Source organism: Columba livia, chromosome 19 (assembly GCF_036013475.1).
Source record: "Columba livia isolate bColLiv1 breed racing homer chromosome 19, bColLiv1.pat.W.v2, whole genome shotgun sequence".
Classification (NCBI taxonomy): domain Eukaryota; kingdom Metazoa; phylum Chordata; class Aves; order Columbiformes; family Columbidae; genus Columba; species Columba livia.
In genome coordinates this window covers 9,946,146-9,969,461 of record NC_088620.1, presented here as the reverse complement: position 1 = coordinate 9,969,461, position 23,316 = coordinate 9,946,146, and the positions used below count along the sequence as shown (strand labels likewise).

The 23,316-nt window shown below is 46.3% G+C and overlaps 1 long non-coding RNA gene and 1 other non-coding gene across 2 annotated transcripts in view; one reads left to right on the top strand and one right to left on the bottom strand.

Moving 5' to 3' along the window:
* Nucleotides 1–311: 311 nt before the first annotated feature.
* Nucleotides 312–23,316, bottom strand: part of LOC110365745 (uncharacterized) — a 40,626-nt gene continuing 17,621 nt past the window's right edge. The window contains exons 2-3 of the long non-coding RNA XR_002425490.2: nt 4,569–4,645; nt 312–1,947 (exon numbers count right to left, since the gene is read on the bottom strand). This is a non-coding gene — a long non-coding RNA (uncharacterized LOC110365745). The remainder of the gene's footprint in view (nt 1,948–4,568; nt 4,646–23,316) is intronic.
* On the top strand, nt 2,013–2,085 carry TRNAT-AGU (transfer RNA threonine (anticodon AGU)). The gene has a single exon. It is a non-coding gene; the product is annotated as a tRNA-Thr (tRNA).

Here is a 23,316-nt window from a genome sequence, read left to right as displayed (position 1 = left end):
GTGTCACACAAAGAGTGGCAGAGGTCACACAAACCTGGACTCGGGGCACAGCACCAGCTCTTCTCGTCCCCAGAAGCGTCAGAGGTGAAGCACAGGGGTGGCACTGGCAGCTCCAGGGACGTGAGCTGACCTGCTCGTAAAGTCAGCAGTGACAACTCCTTTCCAGGACAGCTCTCGGCATTGCAGTTCCCAAGGGGAAAATATGTATCTCAGGAAACACTGACTGAGAAAAGCAGTTGTAGCAGGGTTTAACTTGGGAAAGCAATGAGACAGCTTTTCCAGCACCAGCAACATTCACACCACTCCATTGCTTTCCATTACTAGAAGCATTTATTTCTCATCAAAGTGCTTCCAGCATCAGCATGCATTTAAACCATATTATTTTTCAAACCAGGGTCTGAAAACAGCCTGTACCAAATTGTTTCCCCTGTTCCCTTCTGCCAACCAGTGTCTCTCATGGCTCAGCCACGTGTTCCCAGGCTACGAGCCCAGCTGCTCTTGTAAACCATGCTCCAAACACGTGTTCTTGCATGGGACATTCATTATTATCAGAATGATTTTGCTGGTAGATGTCCTCACCGCGTGCCCCCAAAGGGCTGCTTCTAGCAGGATTTGTACAAGGTTGCTTGATTGGCTTCAAGCTTCTTTGTGAGTTTCCCCAATGCCAAGCTCGGGCCCTGAACCCATGCCAGGTAATTCATTATTTCTCCTTAAATGCTATAGACAGACTCATGCTCTTAGCTTGTCAGATAAAGGCCTGAGAATTGCTTTTCAGCCCACCTAATGAGGGTTTGTGTTTTTCTGCGCTTGGGAGGATGGATGGTCTTAATTTCCGATTTCTTTCAAAGAGAGCAATTTTCTTCCACAAAAAAGACCAGGAATAATAGATACAATGTGGCTTATTCTGAGTCACCCTTTAACCATTTGTACTGGTGTTTTCTCTTTGTGTAGCTTCCAACTAAGACCCTGACATTCAAGAGTCCACTTTAACAGTTGCTTTATGTTTTCCCCTGCCATGAGACATTTCTGTGCCTGAAGGTTTCACGCACGACCAGCATCCTTTCTCAGGCTTTCTGCAGCCTGGCAGGTTCTCCATGAATGTTGTCCTGAAATACTCTAGACTGGGCATTTCTACCCCAGCTCAGCAGGACTTGTCTACTTGACACAAAGAAGCCAAGGCACGGTGCACAAGGGACTCTACTTTGTGCCTGAAAATCATCCAAGTGACAACACTAAGGTTGAGGCTCCATATGAAGTCCCCAATCAGCCCAGCACTGCCCGTATCTACCACTTCTACATCAACGTTCATGGCAATGACAGGGATTCTTCTTGTCCAACATCTGGTCAAATGAGCTGCCAATGCTCTAAATGTGTAACAGATGTGTTAATGAGGGAGGAAACAGAATGAGTGCTGGGAGTGTGTCTTAGGACATCCCTTTCGAACTACCTTCGGTAAAGAATGAAACTGCAGGAGAGATTACCCTGAAAATTCGGACACCAAAGAAGAGCTTGGCAACATGAAAGTGCACACATCAACCATAGTGCCGAACGCACATCATGGACCCCTAGGAAAGAATCAATGTGTTTGAATACCCAAGAGCTAGAAGACTAACACACAGCTGATTTCCAAATGAAAGCAGTGGGATATAAAGAGTTCTTTTTCAGAAGCTTAAGTTCCTTCATTGATAAATTAGTGCAACAGCTATGAAGAGGCAAAATATCATTGCTTCTTGTTTGTAAACTTCCCAAACTCGGCTGAGGAAAGGGGAGCCATGTATCGCTCTTGATGTCTTTGCAGGGATGAACTGAAAGAGAGTAAAATCGAGATTTGGGCTGACCTGGTGTGTTGGTAGTTTTGTGATTCTGGTGTTTGCTTCAGTGCCATTTGGAAGGGGAATTGAAAATCCTTGGAGCAGCACGATGCAGCAGAGCAGGTTTCATTTCACTCTAGAATTAACAGAGAAAATTATTATATGAAATGTTTGCAAAGGAAAAATGATGCAAAATCCAGAGGCTCCATAGCTCAGGGGGTAGAGCACTGGTCTAGTAAACCAGGGGTCATGAGTTCAAATCTCACTGGAGCCTGGGGGCTCTGTACCCCCTGCAAAGATCCTGCATTTGTCTTTCTGGTTTTTCCAAAATGTTGCTGCTGTCATTTTTTGGAGCATCCACCTCATCTTAGGTGAAATACAAACATACAGCACGTATACCGAATAACAGGTCACAAGAAGCAGAGAAAAATAGCAAGATCAGAGTTAAACCCTTGAAAAAAAATGCCTCAAAACATTTTTAAAGTATAACAATCAGAGATAGGAAATAACTAATAATGGCATTTAAAGCCATCTGAACCCCGCAGACATTGTGATGATCATTGATTAGCAAATCTGAAATGGCTGCTAGATATTTACAGTGAGATCTGGTTCTTCTCTTCAGGCTTCTGCAGGACAATCAAATCATGTCTCCAGAGCTCAGTGATTACAGAGCTGGCTGGAAAAACATAATCATAAATACGGTTTGTGAGGGAACAGTAACTTTGGTCCATTGGTCTCCAGAGTTCTGCTGGGAGGTGCTAGAAAGTTATTCTTTTTAAGAAAAACATACGTACAGAGGAATTAACTTATTTTGCATATTGAGTTCAATGAGTTGCAGTCCAGATTTGTGAGATTTCATACTCTGCCTTTGCACATTTCCCACTCTTTTTTTCACATTTTCAAATAGATGTCCTCTTCCATCAAAGCTACTCAAACCAGTGCTGCAAAAGGACATTTCTGAATTTGAAAAGGGCCTTTTCCATTTGAGGGAATGAAGGCTCAAAAGCCTGAAATTATTTTGGTTTTTGGAGGTGGACGCTGGGTACCAGTGGACATGGTGCTTTGGTCGCCTCTTCAGCCTGTGTCCTTATAGCTCTGTTTTCCCAAAATAATGAGAATATTGCTGTTTTGGTGGGTTGATGTGTTTTCTCCACATGAGAAGTGGCCTGCAGGAATTTCCCAGCTTTCCTCTGTATATATCACAGTAAGGCTAAAGAAACAGAAGTCAGCAGGGTTCCCATTAATCTGCAATCTAATAAACTCGCACAAGTTATTGTTATTGTAACCCAAGGTACTGGAAAATGGCAAGATGTGTTTTACTAAAAATGAATTTGTTTCTAGACTGTTGTGGCTATAAGTCTATTTACCCTGAGCCTCATTCCAGCTTCTCTCTTTATTTTGCTTTCATATGACACTGCTGAGCAATTTCCAACAAAGATCTTCGTGGTTCAAGTTCACTTTTGCGATCAGGCTCATGGTTTCAAGTTGACTGAGCCTGCTCGTGATGGAAATGGACCTTTGAAAAATTAACATCTTTCACCTCTATGCAAAAATGACAAATGTTTAGGGTATGTTTTGCTGAATTCTTAATCTACATGGTACTTAATATTAATGTAAAAACTCCTCTCCCCAATAACTCTGCTGCAATGCGTAACACCCAGCCTACTGATGCTACTTGTTAAACTTGGGCCTGATGCAAAGACTGGGCCATGTCCTAGCTAAATCCCTTTTTATCCATCACCCATCATCTTTTTCTCTGCTGGAAACGGGGATTTTCAGAGACAGAGCTTGACAGGAGTGGTCAAGAGGGCAAAGTCATTTATATCCATGTCCTGAAGGCCGTGTCAATGTGGGAGGGACAAAGGGCAACTTTTCATCTTTGTCGACCTGTGAAATGGAAACACCACGTATGTGTTCAGAGATGCTATAAGTCTGGTCCACGTATGCTTTCACTCAGGAAAACACTTGCTCTTTAAAGTCATGACCTTCCCTAATCCAGATCTAGACAGTCTTTTATTGCTTTGTTTAGGGAGATTTAAAGGTATCTTCCTGTATACCCTAGGAAACTTGTTTTTCATATTTTCCTGAAAACTTCAGAGTGCCATTTCTATTTCTAACAAACACCCCAGATGCTGCGCATTGCTCTGGCATGCTTTCCATTCCTCGGTCTCCCTCCAAGGGCTGCATGGAGCTGGGCAGAGAAACTATTTGTTCTGATATAAACAACATTGAACTTTGTGCCCCAGCAGCCTGGATCACCGAGGTGCCCGTGGCCATTCCCTGAATCCAAGGACCGTGCAGCAGAATTGCATTTCTGTCCCTAGTTCAGTTCTAGTGAAGGCCACATATGCCTCAATTAATCCATTTCTTAAGTCATCTGGGAAACAACCAATAAATAATTTAATCCAGAGAAGGAAACATTGAGCAAGAGCCAGTGAAAATGTTCCCATGTTTAAAGAGGATTTAGATCTAGAAATACAATTTAGGCTAATGTTAAAAACTAACATACAAAAGGATCAAATGGCAGCCTTGTAGCGTCAACCCAGAGGAAAAATACCTATTATAATAAAATCAGTAGGACTACAGAATTCAAAGTAGGGAGAAATCCCCCAGCTCTCCTACAGGCCCTGAACTGTGCGTCTGCATACGGTCAGGTAAATCACACACCAAATTAATAAACTGTGTAAAGGGGGATCTGGGCACCTTGCTCAGCTGGAGACAGTTTCGTTATGGATGTCTGGGTGGGAGGAAACCCACCTGCTGGTCTCCCCGTCCTTCTGCTGACACCTCTGTGACAGCCAAACCGGTATTTTGGGGGAAATCAAACACAAACCCTGGGAAAAAAGAAGAGAGACAGGTAAGAAATGCTGATAAGTTCATCCACATTTGGCAGTGGCCGTGGACCAAGGTATCTCTTTCAAACACAGAGAATTCAAGTTTCCCTCATGACTAGAAGACAGAGATATTCTTCAATTATATTATAGCTCTATGTACCTGTCTGCCAGGCACAGGGAGCTCCACAGCATCCACAGGTTGTCTATGCACAGCGCACAGATCAGCCACCCACACCAGGCCACTGGAGATTTCCCCACCACCTCAGCGCACATTTTTTCCCAGGGAGATCATCATGTCTTGGAGCCGATGCAATCTCTACCTGCTTCTCCTCAACTCCAAGGCCATAAAACTCAATTACCATAAAAATTAGTAATGCAACAGCTTCAGTGAGGCCTTGTGGCTGCCCAGAAAGGCTGAGTGCAAAGGCACCATGCACTAAACCCCATCTGAATGTGGCCTCGGTGCTCCCCAAGCTGCTGGTACCACATGCTTATATGGCATCTTCACAGAAGCCTTGAGAATCTTGATAACCTGTCACCAACTCCTCTTTTCTTTCAAATACATGAGCCTCTTACAAATATAGCAGCTCTGGCAGCTGGTGAAGGTCATCTCCATGCTGAAGACAGACACAATACCTCATAATCAAAAGCTGATATCACCGTATCACAAACAGCTCAACATGAAAGTGTGGAAAGGATTACACCGTGATTCAAGGAGAAAACCCCAAGACAGCAGTTCACATGGGGATGAGAACACCCATGACCAGGTGACAACTGGCAACTTGTCCGAAAGGCACAGGCAGATGGGGCAGGTCTGCACCATTCTTCCTCAGCATCCAGTGTGATTTGCACAACACTTTTCTTCTGGAAATGCTGCAGCATCCCAGTCTCTTACTGACTGTGGTGCTCACCCTTATGATTTCCATATACATTAAACAGACTAAGAGACCTTGTCTTTCTCAGAATAGTCCCTGAGGGTTTAATACTGGCCTTCTAGTTCTTCTGGACTCAATCAGTGAGACACCATTGACCCGATCAGGGCAGTGTGAATATGAGGTTACCTTCCCAGCAAACATGGTCCTTCCTGTGGGCCATATGTCCAATGAAAGACTCAGTTACTGAAAATTAAACCAAGCTACAAAAAGCCAACCACATTTTCTTTCACCAAGGCACCTTGCCATGGAAATACGAGCTTAAAGGCAGACCCAGGATGGGGGTAGGAGTCTGCTGTGAGGATCCAGCAGAGGCACAGAGGGTCTGTCTGAGATGAGGAGATGTAAGGGGCTTGCTGTGTTTAGTCTTGCTACAGGAAGGCTGAAAGCAGACATGACTAGCTCATATGAATGCCACAGGGGAAAACAACTAAAAGGAGAAAGGAATACTTAAACTATGTCATTAGCATGAAAGAATATACCAGTCTGAAATGAAAAAAAAAATATCTCTAAAAATCACATAATCATTTTGGTTGGAAGAGACCCTTAAGATTGTTAAGTCCAACCATAACTCAGCTCTAGAACTAAACCATGTCCCTAAGAACCTCATCTACACATTTTTTAAACCTCTCCAGGGATGGTGACTCCAGCACTGTCCTGGGCAGCCTGTTCCGATGTTATCTGTGGAGTCATTTTTTCAAGCAACCTGAGCAACAGGAGGAGGAAACCCCACGAGAGGTCATCAAGGAGACCAGCAGGTTATGGAGGAGCTGGACAGCACAGGTAGATGCCATGAGCCAGCAACTCCCATCCTGTAACCTGCTCGTTGGTGATATGACCTTGACTAAGTTTAGCAGCGTCTTGTGTTATCTAAATACTCATGTGTATGCATCTGTATTTTTTTCAGTCTTTTAAATAATTTGTTTCTCCAAATGCTGCTTCCATTTCCAGAAGCAGGAGGTGATGACTTCAGGTCTGCTTTCTCCTCCACCTGGAGAGCTGGTGATGGACCTGTTGATTGCCTCATCTCCCCCGGTCTGTGAGGGCAACAGTTCATTCCCTGTGCAGCGAGCCTAGTTAGTGAGCTCAGTTGCTCTAATAATGGTCATCTATTTATAGCCATTTATAATTTGTTTCGTGACAAAGAGTTTCTGCAAGATGCTCCTTGATTCTTGCAAGTTTGTAATGATTTTTTCCCTTCCTGTGTTATTGAAAGTAGCTTTTGTGCTCAGGAAAAATGACTATAATAAAGGCCATTTCGTGTGTTCAGAGTAAATGATAGGGACTTTAACAGGTTTTTGATGAAAGCTTAGAATTTCGCTTTGTTTTCCCTCAGTTCTTTTCAATCTTCTGGGTCAGATGAGCCTGGCTTACCTTAAAACTTGTAAAAGCGGAACAGGGACAGCGTAAAATGATCTCGATGCTGTACAGCTTTGCCCACTGCCAGGACAGCAGCTCAGTCTTCTGCCCAGAGTCTGGTGATTACAAGCTACAGGCAGCAGAAGGGCAAACTCAGGAGATGGTGCTGGCTACGCTTAATTTGCTCATTCCATAACTGCCTCTCACCAGATATGACAATCTAAGTATTTCTATTAGGCCAGCTATTAAATTTTGTGGGAAATGATACAACCGGTGTGATGAAATACTCTCCGACCCTTTCATCCCACAGATCTCTGTACCATCATAGCTATCACTATGTTTCTGTCGCCACTGTGGACTGCAGTGCACAACTGCATCTTTTGTACTGCAGAAGAGGATTGCCAGGTTTTCCCAATTTTCTACAATATTTGTAGTCCTAAGCGGAGTTTTTATCTCCATGTGAAAAAGACGGTGGCCTGTTCTACCTGCAGAGCTGCTGGGGGATGCCCAAGCAGAGGGAAAGGTCTTCCTCTTTGTTGTCTGTGTGTCAAGACTCAGATTTATCATCACAGCTTCCCCTTTGTGGGGTGAAACAGGACTGCGACAGTTGAGTCCTGAAGCCACAACTGTAGTTTTGCTCTCTGCCAGACTGAGCGGGGCCTCATTAAGCAGCAGGCTGTGGGATTTCATTAGTCAAGCTTCAGATTCACAGCTCTATGGTAGTCCTCCTCTTACCTGGTCACAACTGTGTCTGGAGTTTCTCCATAGCTGAAGCTCTTTATCAGTTCTCTGATGGGCTCCAGCTTTTTTGTGCCTCCATGGTCCATCCACAGACTCACACCACCCTCTGCCTTTCCTATGTCCTCATTTCCCAGACTTTGCCTTCTTGCTTTGACTCCCCCTTGCTGAGCATTCCCAGTTCGTGACCTGTGCGTCTTCATGTGCACTTGTAGGTGCCAGCTGGGGCTTCCCCAGGCATCCCAGCAGACCTCACCAGCAGTGAAAGGTGCACAGAACCACTTCTGCAGTCAGCGAGATGTGTCTGGGACCACCAGGAGGCATTAGTCCTCCACAGAGGGCGAGCAGGCGGTGGGAGAGCCTTGCACAACCACTCAGCTCCAGAAATCTTGTCCCTGCTCAGCTATCGTGCCCAGCAACGCTTCTCAGATTACCCACAGTTACAGAAGAGACGGAGAATCAGCACCACTATCGAATGTGATGTCTTGAAAGTCTAACACAGTTTGATCTGGCCTCTGTCGCACCAAGTCAGCTCTGGGGCTCTGTCCATTACCATGAGAGGGCAGCACCTGGGCTTTCTGGAAGAGTTCTGGGGACTGAGCTTCCAACAAAGATGCATCAAGCTCCCTGGAAAACATTCAGCAAGCCTACAGAGAATTCACAGAATCCCAGAATGTCGGGGGTTGGAAGGGCCCTGGAAAGCTCATCCAGTGCAATCCCCCCATGGAGCAGGAACACCCAGATGAGGTTACACAGGAAGGTGTCCAGGCGGGTTGGAATGTCTGCACAGAAGGAGACTCCACAACCCCCCTGGGCAGCCTGGGCCAGGCTCTGCCACCCTCACCAGGAACAAGTTTCTTCTTTTTCTTCACGTCTAAGACTGAGTTATACAGATGGTGAGACCAAACTAAACCCTTCACACAGCTTTCCTTCACAGTTGAGCTGTTTGCTTCTTTGTATAACCAGTTTCACAAAAGGATCTCAAATTGCCAAGAAATTCTCCTGCTTTTGCTCAGAGTGGAGGTGAATCACATTTTGTTTTGTTTTCTCAGCTGTTGTAACCAAAGCATTTCAAGAATTTGTGGGGACCGGAGAGGGATTACGAGTCCAAGTCTCCGGTCAGGCCTTTGGTTTCCTATCCACCCACAGCTGTAATTCCCCAGCTCGTCACCAGTAACAAACCTGAACCATGAAGCCCACAGCACGATTAGGGAGCCTGGTATTTGCTTCCTTTCTCGAGCAAGCCTTGAATTTCCTCTCTCAGGAAGGCAATGCTGCTTGAGGTGTATGTTTGCTTTATTGTACATTGTTTGTCTCCTCCTCCTGCAGCAGTGGGAGCATCAGGATGCAATTTGCAGAGAAACAGCACGATACTGAATCACTCAGGGTATGCCGTAGTGCAGAGAATATGTTCATAGAGCTGCTCTCTATATTTGGGGGTTTCTGGCTGGAAAGCAAAAGGGCAATTTGTGTAGACACTATACATCCTATGGATGTCCACCTGCGTGCTTCCAGGGGGTGGCACATTCACTTTTGAAGGAAACCACGTTCTAGCAGTGACTCTGGTTTTGTTTGTAGAGGTAATTTTCCTGGGAACCATACAGGAACTTCCTGATACAAATACAATTGACTGTGACTGTGCAGCTGCATCTATGCTGGTGGAAAATGCATAAATATATTACCACTGATGCTCTGCTGGGCACGTCAGCTGAGGATCCATCCGATGTCCTTTTCAAGCCTGAGACCAGGAGGAGTTCGTCTTACACCAACAACATGTGAATGTGAGGGGTTGAGAAGTTAAAGGATTAGTTTCAAGGAGTTCATTTTCTGCCATAAAATTCATAGACTGAGCAGAAACAAAAGAGGGTGAATATCCCCAAAGAGAACCGAATTAACTTTTTCAGATGGTTTCATTGGCAATGAACTTTTTTCGCAGTAACTGGTTGTCTCAGTTGGTTTTGGAATCAACACTCAGAACTGAAACGAAGCTGTTGGGGTTTTTCTGAGTGGGAACTGAAATGTTAGATTCTCTGCTGACTTGGGCTGGTCCTATAGTCAAATGTGATATTCCCTCTGGCATTTCAAAGTGTTAATGAAGTCCAGAGACGACCTCAACTCTTGTTTTATATTTCATGGAACACTAATGGCAAATTCAGACCCCTGGCCCCAGCCAAGCAGATGGCCAAAGTGCAGCCTTGGCTCCGGTTCAACCCCTTTATGGCCTCAGGGCAGAGCCTCAGCTGGTGTGCACCATCACAACTTGAGACTCTACAGCCATTTCCCTCGGCTGGAGATCTGCTTTTCTAAGTGCAAACATTGTATACTCTGAGCCTTTACCCCAAGGTTAATTTTATCCTCATTGCAGTCCTGAGCCCAGTCCTGGACCTAGTCCAGACCCTGGATGTTGTCCAGAATCTCTTCAGCACTGGAACCACTCCTGATCCAAGTTACACTTTTTTTGGTGCTGGATACTGCCATGCCCCATAGGTCCATATGTGCCGTACACCATTGGGTTTGATGCTGTTGTACCCCTCAGCTTGCAGTTGAGTGGGAAGATTTTCCCATGCAAACGTTGCTGGTGGGACTCAGGCAGAATTCGTCCCGTCCTGCTGGACAGCCTCTATTGCCTTTCCACAGGCACTGGGACAAGGTCATGCCCTTTCTGCAAGGTGAGAGGAGTGAGAGCCGAAATTATTCTGATTGCAACCAGTAGTTTATGTCCTTTCCTCTGGCCCCACTAATTTAAGCTACACTCTGTTCTACAGCTTCTATTTTCTGCTGCACCATAGGTCTCTCCTGGGGCTTCCAACCATTTAATTTCATCAGAGTTTCAGAAGTAGAGAATTAATCAAACAACAAGGTAGTGACTCATACTAGAAATTGCTACTTTTACACACTCACCACCTAGAATACAAACAAGGTCTCCTCCAGGTCTCATGGGGGAAGATGTTGGTGTCAAATGCAAAGATCATGAGCCATCTACTATATTAAGTTTCAAGCAGAAATATTCATCTGATTGTCTGGAAATGAAAGGCAGGGACATAGTTTTGGGTGCACGAGGCAAAGCAGGGACAAACAGCACTCAGCAGGCGTCCACTGCTGTTTCCGTATGCGGGAGGTTTAGGCCAAGAAAACCCTGGTTGTTTCTCACCTGGACATGCTGGTCACCCCATACACAGACACGCAGTTTGGCAGTGAAGCAGCCTGAGACTCGGGGAATGCAAAGCAGCAAGTGACCCAGGGGAGGATCTAAGGACAGACAACAGCGGGGTGCAAGTTGTAAGCAGTTCAGCTGCAGAGCATCACCAGACAGGAGCACCGAGCAAGCGAGATGCTGATACTATAGCTGTGCTTGGAGTGAGAATGGAGGCAACACCAAGGTTTGGGTTCACACAAGCATCTAGGAACCGAGTTGTTGATTCATAGGCTCGTATCAAGTGCCTAAGCCTGTAAAATCATGTAGGGGTGACTGGGGACAGGTTTTCTCCTCAAACTGCCAGAACACAAGGGTGTTTTGGATGTGAACCTGCACCAACCAGCAAGCCCAACTTGGGGACTGGTTCAGCTTGAGCATCAAATGGAGAAAGGAAAAAGATTTGTGAGCAATACTCAGGAAAACAGCTGTCCAGCAACTCCGCAGTGCCCGTGGGGTTTTCTCTTCATTTTCTTGGAATGTGACTCCTGAGAACAGTATCCTCACAGAACCAGTTCAGCTGGAAACATCTCAGGTTTCTCTGCAGACCACAGAGAGTTCTGGCATTTGGGATTTCATTCACTCACCTTTCCTTTACCTCCCACGCCGCGTTCCCAGCTCACAGCCAATACTGAGATAAAATGTCCAGGATGGAAGGAGTGGGCTGTGCACCTGCTGCTTCACCAGAAGGTCCCCGTGCAATGTTTGGATACTGGGAGTGAAGATCATCACAGAGGGAAACCAAATGCAGCAGGACTGCATGTTTCACAACACAGGACAAGCTGAGCATAACTCAACTGCATGGAGCAAGGAAACCAAAAGCAAAAATACTTCACTGAGCAAATCCGAATCTGACATGGTTGTGAGTAACTACGTGTGGCAGGAGGTCTGTGGGAGCTGCAGCAGGTGTCTTAAGCAGCCACCAAAACACAAAACATGCAGCACAAATGACCATAGTGAGGTCAACACTCAAAGAGTAATCGATTCTGCCTTTCCCAGCCACTGCTCAGAAAAGTGTTTAACCTACTTAAATTGTGTCACAGGGCACAGAGATGCCCCAAGAAGCTCAGATGTCTTCAGAGAAAGATGCAGCTCATCTGTAGGTGGTTATGAGAGAGCCCAAGGCTGTGAAGGGGGTGGTGGGAGCAGCAGAAAGCAGCCCTGCATCTTTTCAAAACAAGTATGGGCATTGCAGGCACAGGAGAATGGAGACAATGATAAATCCTTAAAGTTTCTGACCACACATAGCAGCTTGCAGGATCTCCAGCAGAGAAGGAGTCAGGTGAAAAAGGGCTGCAGCACAGCAGGAGGGGGACACAGAAGCCCAGGACAGTGAGAGAGCCAGCGTGGGCTTTTGGAGATACAACCGGTGGAAGTCATGACTCAGGAACATGGAAGCCCCGTTTCCTGGCGTTACAGCCTAAAACCCCCCTGTGGGTGTTTCCTGCTGCTGGGCTATTCAGGCTGATGCAGCCACCTGCCTCCCTTCCCCATATTGTGCTGGTCAGCGGATGGAGGATGTCACCAGCCAAGAATTCCTGAGCCAGCGAGAAAATGCCATTAGGCCTTGGGTGCTTTTACAAGCTGCTGTGCAGTTACAAAGGCAGAAGAATGGGTGGAAAACAATTTTCCAGGTGCATCCTGCAGGCCAAGAGATGTGCCAGAGCCAGGCATGGGTGGCAAGACCTGGGCACATGGACTTCTGAAGCACCTCTGTGAGGACCAGGACTCAGTTGTCAGCAGAGAGGTGGCTGCTCTTGGGGTTTGTCTGTGGGAGATTGCCATGTTGTGATCCTTGAAGTGGGACTGGAGCCCTCCAGAGGTCTTTCCCAACCATGGTTGTTCAGTGGTGCTGTGATTCACTGGAGCAAGTCCACTGGCAGCAAGGATCTGCCCAGTGCTGTGTTTGAGAGGCAGGAGCTGTGTTGTTATATTGCACCATCGTCCAAATCTCATGGATTTACTTCATGGTTTCAGTGTATGTTCAAAGAGCACTGAGCTATTTACTTAATCAACCTATTTACCAAACCACCCATGTATTCAATTTCATTTTCTCTTTCATTTAGAAACCTGCTCCTAAATGCATGGTTCCTCTGATCCAGAGTGACCTCTGAGCAGGTCACATCTACAACCCATACTCTCTACACTCAAAAGCCTCCACACAGATTCCAGACATGCCCGTGGAGTCCAGCAGCATGTTCAGCAGCTCCTGCCTATTCTCTTTGGAGTCTGGCTGTAACCGCTCCTCTTCCCTCCTTCTCTTCATTTTTGGTCCTTTTTCCTCCCTTATCGCTGCCTGCAGCAGAGTGAGCAGCTGCCATGGAGAGCTACAGAAGGCCACCAGCTTTCCATCAGCAGCACACCAACCGACGCGCCCCGCGGGCACCCTGCTCCGATTGCACCAGCAGATCCTTCCTCACCAGCGCTGCCTACAGCATCGACACGTTGCACGGCAGGTGCCGGGGACAGCTCAAGCTGTCCCCATCGAAGCACAATGAAATGTGCCCAACAGCTGCAGACGGGTCCGAGAGATGATACCCTGAGGCTCTAGGAGATCCCAACGACACATATCAGTGCGAAACAAGATTAGCGGCAGTTGACATTTCAGCTGTTTCTTGATGTCCCCGCAAAAGTTGTTCTGTTCCCTGCACTTGGGGCTCAGTCCTGCCTCTCCCTGCGGTGCTGGGTTCCCCATCCCGTCAATCCCAGCACATTGAACAGGCTCTGTCCAGGCAGGAGGGAGACAGAGGCTGCTCTCCTTCACAGAATCACAGAATGGACTGGGTTGGAAAAGACCTCAGAGATCATCCAGTCCAACCTTTGGTCCAACTCCAGTCCATTCACTAGATCATGGCACTAAGTGCCATGTCCAATCTCAGTTTCAAAACCTCCAGGGCCGGTGAGTCCAGCACCTCCCTGGGCAGCCATTCCAATCCTGACCACTCTCTCTGCAAAGAATTGCTTTCTCATCTCCAGCCTCAATTTCCCCTGGCAGAGTTGAAGCCCATGCCCCCTTGTCCTATTGCTAACTTCCTTCCATCCCTTCCCAGCAATGCGCCTTCTCTTACCAAAACTCTAGGACAGGGGAGGATGGGGAAGGTTGTGCTGTCCATGGGGAAAAGGAAGAAAGTGGTGGGAGCTGCTCAGGGTGCTCCTTCTTTTCTGAAACAGTCCACTAGTAAAAAGAAAACACTGAGACATTGGCCATGTGCACAAGTCCTTTTACAAGGCTGCAGTGAAGTGTCAGATGGGATTTTGATGCCTCTTAAGATAGCGGTGTCAAGAAAGAGCTGAGTGGGTTTGTACAGTGCTGCCCCAAGTGCAGCTTTAGGAGGGGAAAGATTTTGAGAAACTCCACAAGAGGGAAGGAAGCACAAAAAGAGCAAACGGACTTGGATCAGCTTTTCCCATTAAGACTCATTTGTTACAGAAGCACCAGAAATGCTGGAAGCTGGAAAGCTTCAAAAAGTGAAGGCTGTTGCCAAGACTTGTGTTTTCCTGCAATGTTTGAACTTCTTCTCCAGGAGTTACAGAATTACACAAGGTTCTTCATTTTTGCTAAATAAAAACTTTCTCATAATGGAGAAAGAACTTTTCACAGAAAATATGACATAAGCAGCAACCCGAAAACACAGGAACTGGAAGGTAAAGGAAAAGCCAAGATCTATTCTCTGAAGAGATGACACCATATTAAAGCAAAATTGATGACCTGGGAGAATGTGTCCCTATTTTAAATCAGTGGATACTGGTATCCCTTGCAGCCTCACTATAATCTTGAAGTTCAGTTTGAAGAACAAAAAGGTTTTTGCTCGGTTTCTTTTATTTTTCTTCGTAGCAGATGTTTTGAACCTTTAAAAACACCAGTTTGAGAACTGTCTCCATCATACTCACAGTTGTGTAGGTGTTGGGGGTGACTGGCTATGCTGATTGTCCCTTCTCTTGTAGGGCAGAACTCCCTCGTGCCCCAAGGAGACAATATTGTCCCTATGAATCCGCACACTGAGCAGAAAGAAGCCTGTGCATCTCACCTCCCTGTCCCCAGCCCCCTCAGGGCTCACTCCAGCTCTGCTGAGCTCTCCTTCAGCCCCTGGAAACCCTGAGTGACAATGACCCTGAGCTGGAGATGACCCAAGGTGGACCATGGCAGGTCGGTCAGGGACCCACTGTCACAAAGAGGGTCTGGCATTTGTAGTTCACCGAGTCCAGCTGGCTCCACAAGGGACCCGTGACACCGTGGTGTGCGGCCCAGCCAGCACCGCGGAGCTCGCGGTGCCCCATTCGCAGCCCCGAGTTGTAAACTGCTGGGCCACGTGTTTCCTTTTAGCACTAAAACTGCGAGGCAGCAGCGCCGAGGGCCCTGCAAACCCCCACGGTGCTGTTGCATGGCTTCAAAACAATTCCCTGCAGGCGCTTCACAACAAAACTCAGAAGCAAATAGAGGGCAGCTGCAGGCAGGACAACGCTTCCTATGGTGGAAACGGGAGGCTCAGGGGGAGCTGAGGGGGTATCAGGAGCGATATCTCTTCATCTGAGATTCCTGAACTCAAATGAAGTGGACACGGAAATAAGTGAAATTCCACAGCAAGGAACCGCTTTTTCATCCTGCTTGTCACATCTGTTTTGTCCTGTGTCCAGCTGTCGACCAGCGGTGTGTGGCAGTGGTGACTTCCCAGCTCTGCTCTGCAGGGACTTCTGGGAGGGGAGATGGGGCAGCATCTGTGCAGGGTGACAGGGACACCCCCGTCCCCCCTTGTTCCCTCCTGCCCAGGCTGCTGTGAGATCCAGCCTTTGGAGACCTGGCAAACACGGGCACAGAAACAGATCAACTTGCTCCCACACCCAAGCACAGAAAAATGGGAATGAGCAGCTGAAGAGCAGACTTCAGCAGAGGCAGGAAAACGAAGGCAGTCAGATAATGCACAGAAACCACAACGCATTAGAAAGCAATCGCCCACCACGCCTGTGAACAGCGACATAACTGCATTAAATACAGCCCCATGGTGCCTGTGGGTGGTATTCTGCAAGCTCCCTTCTTATGAGAAATGAGTGCAAGCTTAATAAATTTTACCTGCAGCTAAAAAAACCTAAAAAGCAACTAATTGCAGAATGTCACCTTTTTTTTTTTTTCCTGAAAAAAATCAGGTCACCAGCAAATGACAGTTCCATTTCTTCTTTTTGTCTATCATAGCCCACCTCGGCAATGGCTCCAATGTGTCACCCACCAGCAGCCACGGACTCGTCGCTGTCACTGGGGGCTTCACCGCAAACATACCAAGGCTGCTGGGGGCTGGGTGAAAAGTGAGTTTTATCTTTCAAACCATTGCAAATTAATGTAGTGGAAAGGCCACAGATATGACTCCAATGAGGTGCTGAGGCCAGTGATCTCCGTGATATTTGTATCTCGTGGTTAGATTGTAGTTCAGTAAACTGGGAGCCAAGGAGGCTTTGGAGGAGGGTTGTAATTTCTGGCAGAAAATCAAGATGAAAAATGACATTTCATTATTCCACGTGCCTGCACTGGCGCCCCCACTCCACAGCCTGGGGGTGGGTTCCCACCCTCATGAGACCCCCGAGAACTGACCACAGGGACAGGAGCTGGGTCATCAGGGAGGGAGGTGGGTGCCAGGGACCCTCCTGGCCAAGGCTGAAGTTCTGTCAGTGGATCTGGGCATTTCTCTGTGCAGAAGCTGGCTAAGACCCACCATCAACCATGGCAGGGGCTGACGTGAATCCTCCAACAGCCACAGCTGCAGTAGCTATAAAAAGCTCCGAAAACAGACTCGTTTTGTGTACTGAAGTTATTCCTGCTTGCAGCTCAGCACTGGCCTGTCTCACATGCCTGCAGAGACCTCACCTCCTTCCCTGGCAGAAGAGGGACACAGGGACATCATCCCAGAGCTCAAAGCCAAGCTGAAGCTCTCTACGTCTTTCCCTTGACTCCGTGCAACATCCAGCTGGAAAATAAGCTTTCTCCTTTGCTGTTTTCCTTTTATTGAGTAAATTTAGGTTAGGGTAAGGTTATAGTTGACATTATGGCTGAAATTCTTAATCAGGATTAGGGATTACAGCTGCAGCTAATCTGGGTTAGGATAAAAATATGAATTTGGTACTGACCTATAATTAGTAAGGGGTTACTTTTAAGGTTAAAGTATACAATCAGGTTTTTTGTGTGTCTGTAGGTTTAGATAAGTTTTAGGGTTAAATCTGTGGAGATGATTAAACGTAAAGACTTAGATTTTAAATTTAAAGAGATAATTGCCATAGGGTTGGAATTAAATTTGAAAACATTTGAAGGATTAGGCTGGTATTAAGGTTAGATATGATTAACCATTGCATTGTAGTGGGTTACTGTAGAAGCAGCCTCAGGAATATGGAATTCCTGATGCCACCAGGCCAGAGCCGTTTGGATGTAAGGTTACAATACAGTTGTTTTTTTGGTCGCACTTCATATTTGTGTTCCAGGAGGCACTCGAAATACAAACGAAGCGCAGTTTTGTTCACGGCACGTTGACACTTCCCCAGGTTCCCAGCCACTCAAAGCGAGTCAGGGGAAATATCTGATCATTTAAATCTATTTTCAGTTCTGTGCCTGAGCCTTTGTGAATAAAACCAACAAGAGTTACTTAGAAATAACTCTCTTCTGTACATAACTATAACTTTTCCATGCAAAAATACCTCTTGATGTTTAGTCAGTGCTATTTTAGTCAGTTGCAGTAAAAGCACAGAAGACTCAGTAGGCTGTTTATTACAGTGGATGTTATTTTTTGTGCTTTACAGGATGCATTTGCTGTCAGAATTTGTAAAATATTAATCAAACAAACAGAAAACAGCACAGAAACTACAACTTGAAATGAAGGTGATTTCACAGCAACGCTAAATCCATAATGGCGCATTCCCCATCTTTTTTCTGTCAACTCTGCCACCTAAATGCTTCATTTACAGAAGGTTTGCTTTTGTTTTGGTATTTCTTGACATCTTCTTGTCTCAGTTTCATTGAAACGAGAACAAAGGAGAGAAACTCTCTGAGAATAAGAATGTTAAGAAGCAATTAGCCAGTAGAAATCAAAATACATGATCATGCGATTAAAGTATGTGACAATTCCCATGCACAAGGGGGAAGAACTACACTTCAGTAGACAATTTTTTAAACAGTGTATTTCATATACTACTTGTCACACTCGTTGCACAGGCTCTGATTCTTATAGTGTGAGGGAAATATGAGGTGGGAAGCTGCCTGTATAGTGCATCATTTTCATCTCCCCACAGCGAGACCTGCAGATGCCACCAAGAGACCTGGGAATGCCCCGGTGAAGTTTTTAAGTGGACGCGGATAAATAAGGTATCATGAGATGTGCATGGCGTGGCCATTAGGCAAGATGATTTCCATCCCAGATGGCTCGGCTCCTGCTTCCACAACGCACTGTACTGGAAAGTGTGGGGGGTTTGTGGGGAAATAAAAAGTGGAAAAGAAAATTGGAAGTGATAGTTTTTATTATTTTATTTGAAAATAAAACCACAAATTTTAGTGCTTTTGCTGCAATTTGACTTCTCTATGACCAAAAATTTGTTTTATTGAGCTCCAAGGCTGAGGAGAGTCCTGCTCAGAACAAACACTCAGCTAAGATAATCAAGTTTGGTTAATTAACTATAGCATCCAAAATATGTGTGTCTACAGCACGCTATGTTTCACACCCCCACGGCAGGTGGAAGAGACCAGGCACACAGGGCGGACTCAGGTCTTGCATTATATAGAACATTGAAGGTATCTGTTGTGTTTCTGGTTCTGCAAGGATTTCCAGTATTTAGCATATAAAGCAACACTTCCTCATTAAGGTTTTCAAGATCCTCCTGTGTTCTTCCTCTGATACACACTACAAGAGTCTCAGCAATCACTGCATCTTAAGCACCCATTTATCAGCAAGAAGCAGTCTGGCATTAACATCACTGACCTTATATTTGACCTGCATTAAAAGCTGTAGCTGTTTATTAAAGATTAATGATTAAAGGTGTATTTGCATGGTCTTATCTTCAGGAAATTTTAGCAAATCATTGTACCAAAACTGTGGCTGTGTGTTTCTTTTTAATTCGGAACAATTTTACTCAGCTGGAGCTGCTGTCCTGGCTGCTTCGCATCTGTGGGTTTTGCTCTTGCACAGAGTAGCTACACTTTGTATTTCAGGACCAGCTGTTTATTCCAAAAGCATCCAAATTTCCCTTACTTTAGGTCCATGAGTGGAGAGCTCAGGTTCTCATGTTGAGATGTACAGGAGCCTGTGCAGGTGGGCATCCTCAACCCAGTCTGAACAAACTGATTTATTTCTGGACCTTGCCCTAACATCTGCCTTGCACCTCCTAATAGTTCACTAAAACGGGAGAAATGATGGTGTGGAGAACCTTAGAAAACACACAGTGTGCTTATTCTTTCTCTTGCTGGATCAGGAGGGCATATCTCAAATCACTTGAATGAGGGCCTGCTGGAAGCCCTTTCCACATTAGGAAATCTCCAATATAAGTAAAATTCACAACTAGCTGGATTTTTCTTTATCTGTTTCTTTATCTGTTTTTCTGTATCTCTGGGCTGCAGAAGTACCCGAACACACATATATAAAGTGTGACAAAAGCAGTTTTTACTGTTCATCATGTGATTGCCACTGCCATCACGGTTGCTCTTCTCATTATTTCATTCTCAGTTCCATTTTTTATGAATACAGAACTGTAAGGAATATTTTAAAAGAAAAACAAAAGGAAGGTAAGACAGTATCTGGACAGTCAGATCAGCCTCACCATGGCATAAACCATAGAACTGGGAGCTGGCAGGGCAGGCGGGACAGCACTGCCTGCGGATATGGCACTGATGCCCAGGGATGGGATGAGCCAGAAGCTCCTGGTAAGAAAAGGGATGAAAACAAGATAAATCCCAGAAACAGTGGGAAAGAGAAGAAATGGGTCATGTAGATACAAGCAGAAGGAGAAAGCAGAGGTGGCTGGACCAGAGCCTGTCCTAAAGCTGGGGATGGCTGCACTTGTGGGCAAGAGGTTCGCTCTGGCCTCAATGACCTAACGGGTCTTTTCCAACTGAGCCTTTGAGACTCCACGAAGCTGCTGGAGTCGCTTTACGTAATCTGTTGGAACAAGAGACATTCCAGAAATACTTTTTCAAAAGAAAAATACCGAGTTAGTGTAATTATTTTTTTCTTAAATCAGTAATAAAGGCAGTGGGAGAATTTTCACAGGAGCCCCAGAGGGAGCATAGTTAATATCAGACTGTTTTTATTGCCACATGGAGTTTCTTTCTGGCTCTGTTTACTCTCTTAACTCGACATGGAATCCATTCCTGAGGGGAAAAAGGCAAGAGCATATTTGTTTTATGCAAAAAGCAATCTCCTTTTACATTGCAAAAGCTGTACACTGGAACAGGACGGGATCATTTCTCGAACATTTTCTTGGTACTCTTTAACATTTGATCCAGTCCCTGCACTGGTAGGAGATGTGCAGGACAGCGTGTGAGGAACAGTGAGAGAAAGAGCAGTGGCTTGTACCCTGCAGACCCTGGTACTGATAGTTTTCCCTGACAGAAAGTTCAGACCCAACCTATTTCTATCACAGATGGACCATCTCCCCAGGCCCACGCTTAGCACTATGGTATCCTCATGGCCATTTTCTTTCCCTGAACATCTCTGCTGTTTTGAGAAGTTACTTGCACATCGCTAGTCAGCAGCTCTTTGGGGAGGAATCCTGCGTTTCATACAATCAGTTGAAGATTTTTACATGAGTCTGAGGATTTGTTTTCAATCATCTCACTGCTTGAAGCAGTACAGGACATGGTAAAAAGTCACCAAAACCCACACAGAGAAAAGAAGGGTGAGAAAGACGGAGTGTGGTAGTACAGTCTGGGTTGTGAGGATCTCATACCATTCAGGACAGCATGTCCAAGAGCCACCTAGACCAGGTCAGCAAGAATCTGTCATTAGCCTACAAGGTCTCTGTGAGCGGTTGAGGATATGAAGTTGTGTGCTGGAGACTCATCCAGGTCTGTTCTCCAGTCTCCTCCAGTGGCACCTTCACACTGCAGCTCCTGTGAGGTGTCCCAGCCAAAATGCAAGCTGTTCTACATCCAGTCTGGAGCGTGCATGGTGCTTGGTTGGCTGCTGTGTGTGACCAGCCAGTTGGGCTGCACTGGCCAAAATGCAAGCCAACAAAACTGAGTCCTCCTGCCCTTGTCTGGATGGAGACACCATTCAAAGAGGTTCCTCTTTGGGCTGTTTGCTTCTCTTCTGCCTTAGACATTGGACAAAAACTGTTTCTTTGCCCTTATGGTCCAACAAGAACACGTATAGAGTTAAGTGTGGAAGGAAAATAATAGCCCAAAGATTAGGGAATGGGGTCTTTGGCTCTGTTTCAACTGGCTTCTTATCCCAGGAGAGGTGTCCCCAAACTCTGTGTCCTCTATTCTCTCGCACTGTACTCTGCCAGACTTTCTGGTAAGTCAATCTCAGAGGGCTCCTGGAAATTTTTAGAGGAGACTTTTCCCTAAGCTTCTCTAAAGGGGAAACGGGTCACTTCTGATATAGTGGGTGGGAAATCAGTGTGGGGCTCCTGGTGTTCCCAGAGTAGAAAACAAGGGGTGGCATTTGCCAAGAAGATGTCCAGCATTGGTCCCCCAGTCACTCTGCCAGCACTAGGCAGTTGTGAGGAATCATGGATAAAAAAATTTTAAGAGCAGGCAAATAGAGAGTGACCCTTCACTGCAATAGCCTTGTAGTGTCTCAACATCAGTGCTGCCTGGTGCGGGTCGTGCTGCTCGTTTCTCATACGAGCACCTGGCCCAGGAAGACAAGTCAAAGCAGATAAACCAAGGGTCCCACGTCTCTAGCACACAGCCAGGTGCAGCTCTTTCTGAGATGTCTGAGATGGCTCCTGTCACTGCTGGAGGACTGATAGCAGCTCAGGTGCAGGTAGAAAGGCCACCAACATGGGAGAAGCCTGGTAATGAAGTGGGAGGAAGGAAGATGGTAACAGTGTGTGGCCCCCAGGAGATGCTGAATAAAGTGAAGTATTTTGGTTTCAGCTTCCAGCTCAGGATGTCCCTAAATTACTTTGGCCAGAAACAGGGTGACCCAGGAAAGGATCACTCTCTTCTTGAGATTTTTCTTTCTCTTGTTCCCTGCACCATTGGCCATTGTGAAGCAGGGTACCAGCCTGGAAAAGAAACTGGCTGCCTTTGCTTTGACTCAAGCCTGTCATGCGACTTTGCATCATGCAGCAGCTCTGTGAAAGGAGCAGCACTGCTTTGGGAGTGGGGGATAGAAAGGAGCACTGGAAATTATCTCAGTGCTTGCAGATGGTACCTCAAAACTCACAGCTTGTGTTATGAAGTCCCAGACCTGAACAAAGTAGCTGAGGCTGCCCTGGCCAGCCCCAGGGTGCTCATCGGTCCCAGGCTCTGCAGTTAATGATGACATTGACACAGTGGCTGTTCCCCACTCTGCTCAGAAAAGCATCAGACTGGTGACCTCTGGGACTCTGGTGTCCATCATCCCATCCTGCTTTCCCCCAGACACCAGCCAACAGGGACCTGGTGCAGCTTGCAGGCAGCACATAACAAATCCCTGGTGGCCTCAGAGCGCTGGACAGAGGTCAGGAGTCGTGCTCACTCTGCCAGGTCCTGAGAATGCTCTTCCTACAATTAAGTGCTGTTAGCTGTTGAGAAGCCAGCTGGAAGGAGTCAATTTTAAATGCTGCTGGAAGATCCCCACAGCCGAGATGCTGAGATCACTTCCCAATGCTGCGTGCAGCCTTTGGCGGGGCTGGTACAGCAGCTCCAGTGATGCTCATGTTGCTCCTAAGGGTTTGCGGGAACCAGACAAAACGCACTGAGCATCCAATGAGCCTTGCACCTCCGCTGTGGGCATCTTCCCAAAGTAATTTAAAATTTAGAGCTTTGCTTGGCTGCTGAGCCCTCAGACAGCAAAAAAGTGGAGCAGCAGTGAGCCTGCAGCTGCCTCCTGGTCCATGCAGGAACAGTCACAGCCCAACTCATCCCTACCTCAGAAAATACAGGTGTGGGCTAAAACACACTCTGTGATTCATCCTTCAGCCACCACTGATAAACAAGGCTCTGGACCCACCTGGACAGGGCTGGAGCCCGACTCTGATCTCAATATGGGGTGTAAGGTTTTAGTTACTTGTGTTTAGTTACTTCCTAACAGCTGCGTGCCAATGTTTTGCCATTTTAACATGCCCAAAAGAATGAGTGAGGTCCCTAGATGTGACTGTTAAATACGAGGGCATGTCAGGCACTTGTCCTGATAACAAATAACTGAATTCAACACTGAGCAGGATACCTTGCCTGCATTAAAACCAGATATTCTGCTGCAAGTTTGATTGTGCGTTTCATGCCTGGATGCAGGAGTGATAACGTGGTTCTATTTCTGTCCCATCATCACAGC